This window comes from Nansenia antarctica (genome assembly GCF_963989245.1).
Source record: "Nansenia antarctica genome assembly, chromosome: 4".
Taxonomy (NCBI): Eukaryota; Metazoa; Chordata; class Actinopteri; order Argentiniformes; family Microstomatidae; genus Nansenia; species Nansenia antarctica.
This window is the reverse complement of record NC_137689.1, coordinates 58,023,400-58,025,978: the sequence shown is the minus strand read 5'-3', so window position 1 is coordinate 58,025,978 and position 2,579 is coordinate 58,023,400. Positions and strand designations below refer to the sequence as shown.

Genomic DNA, 2,579 nt, shown 5'->3' with positions numbered 1-2,579 from the left:
TATATGAGGTATTACATATGATGATAGCTTGGTAATAAATTAACAAAACACAATGTTCTTGAAGTTGAACTATTCATTCACATGGCAGTATTCCCTTGCTTGATTGGCCATGTCTTATATCCTCATTGCTGACAATTAAATAGATGACGTACCCAGTTGATTCGTGAGTCAACTATAGCTTAATTGTAATGAGTAATGGTAAAACGCGCAAAGAATGTGTTCTTTTTTTTTTTATCATCAAATTGATAGAGCAGTGCAGAACACAGCCCCCACAATATGATGTTGGGTTAAAACTTCTTCCTAATACTTAATTAGTTGATTAGGGTTAGGGTATTTATGGTATTTGAAGTTAAATCATCACTGTTAGAAATTGTAATTGAAATCATATTCAATGAAATCATATTCAATTACAATAAATGATTGAATCTGGTGTGTTCAGCTGAAACAAAAGCCTATACACCTGCTGCTCTGCCTGATCATAGATATGGACACCAAGAGAGAGGGGATGATAGAAATGTATTGTGATACAATACAATAGTTGTGATGCAGCCAGTGGCGATGGGGTTTCCCACTATCACATCCTAACCTTTACCATGAGGAGTATGACAAGGAGAGCTGACCCTGGAGCCATGGCACTGGGCCACTACCCTGGTACAGTGGTACACCCTCTCCCCAGGGGGTCACACAGTATCTGACCTCTCAGTACTGTCTAATCAGAACACAGCTATGCCTGGCGCTGTGACATCACACACAATGGTTCTGGGTGTGAGAAGGACAGCCAAGTGTAGTGGAGGTCAGCGAATGGAACTGACTAGACCTGAAGTTACTGCAGCCCCCCCTGGATAGTGACACATGAACACGTCCAATATTTTCACACAGTATCTGATTTTGAACTTCATAAGCATATTTCAGGCATTTTATGGGTTTGTTCAAGGGGAAATAAAAAGAGAACCCCGATAATCTCTCTTTACTCCCTGAGTTTTTTTTGCAATAAAAGACTCTTCTCTCACCAAAGAGAATTGAACACACACACACACACACACACACACACACACACACACACACACAGTACGTACACACCCTCTTGTAAGACTCTCACTCGACACACAACCGGCTGTTGCCCCAAAGACTCAAATGTTTTCGAGTGAATGTCATTTATCTTTGTCACCAGGGTAAAATGGCCAATTGAGTGCATCGTGCTGTGTCCTCCGGTCAGAGCAGAATGATGAGAACAGAGGAGTCTTTGTGAGGCCGCAGCATGTAGCCAGAGGTAATCAGAAACCCTCCTGTGCTACGTGTGTTAGAGAGGTATTTATAGGGTGTCATGTGGTCACAGTTGAGAGTGGGGTGAAAAAAGGTGAAAACGTCCATCTTATTTATAACTTTTTTATTATAAATAGAGTTTGAAGGATGTACTCTATTTGCCAGCTTCTTCAACGGTATGATGCAGATAATAGTCCCAAATCATGTACCGTACTTTGCCACATGTCTTCCTCCTGCATGATGAGGTGATAGTATGATTCTATTATGTATGATTCTATTTCTGCATCAGCAGGGGGAAATCTGGTGGAATATTATGATTTGGGGATTTAAGTACTGGACATTATAATATACATATATAGGCCTAGTTCTCATTGCATCCACTGCCCTGCAATCACCACCACCTACCTACCCTGTCCTGCCCTCTCTGTGCCCCCTCCCCAGCTCCCCCCCTCGCCCCCCCCCCCACCCTCCCCCTCACTCTGACACAGACATGTAGGCTGTCCTGCCAAGGAATACAAGGGCATTGCCACCCGTCACCCACTGTTGCTCTCTCCAGCCCTAGCATACACAGTCTGTCTACTCCTCTCTGCTCTGTCGGCATTCACTACACTATTTTTGCTCCAGCTCTCACTCTGGATGATGATGATGTGTGTGTGTGTGTGAGTCTGTGTATGTATCCGGTGTGTGTGTGTGTGTGTGTGTTTGTGTGTCGATGCGTGACTGCGTGTATGTGTGTGTGTGTTTGTTTTTATTGTGAGAGCAAATGAATGGGTTTTCTGAGAAAGCGAGTAGAGGAGTGGTGTGTATTGTGTTAGTAGAGAGGAGGTCAGGGTAAATGAGGACTCTGCTGTGTGGCTGTGGTCCATTGGTCCACTGGTTCTACTGGCTCCATCTGTCTCTGGGCCTCACTCTCTCAGTCTGTGAACCAGATACTGCTTTTGTTGTTTGGGGTAAAAAGTTCATTTCCTTTCAGTTTACTTGTAGTCTATAAATAGAGGAGGAAATGTGTGTGTGTGTGTGTGTCTGTGTGTGTGAGAAGAAGGAATTGGGTGGAGAACTGCTGTCATCCTGGCTTGGAATATACAGAGAGCGGTGTCTACGTCACATCCTCAAAGTGGGAACACACTCACAGTGGGAAACACACACACACACACACACACACACACACACACACTGCTTTTAGGTCAAACGCTGTCTTCCCTTGAAAGCAGAAATGCATGTATTGGCCTTAACGCCTACTCTTGCTACTCTGAAATGCAGATTTTGTTCTTCGGGTCGTGCTGAAATAAAGAGGCAGCCTCACTCGCTGGCTGACA

The 2,579-nt window shown here is 44.0% G+C and overlaps 1 protein-coding gene across 1 annotated transcript in view; it reads left to right on the top strand.

The window, feature by feature from the left end:
* Positions 1-1,195: 1,195 nt before the first annotated feature.
* Positions 1,196-2,579, top strand: part of mef2ca (myocyte enhancer factor 2ca) — a 15,225-nt gene continuing 13,841 nt past the window's right edge. Inside the window, exon 1 of the mRNA XM_080528321.1 lies at positions 1,196-1,270. The gene's annotated coding sequence lies outside the window, so the exon portion shown is untranslated. The remainder of the gene's footprint in view (positions 1,271-2,579) is intronic.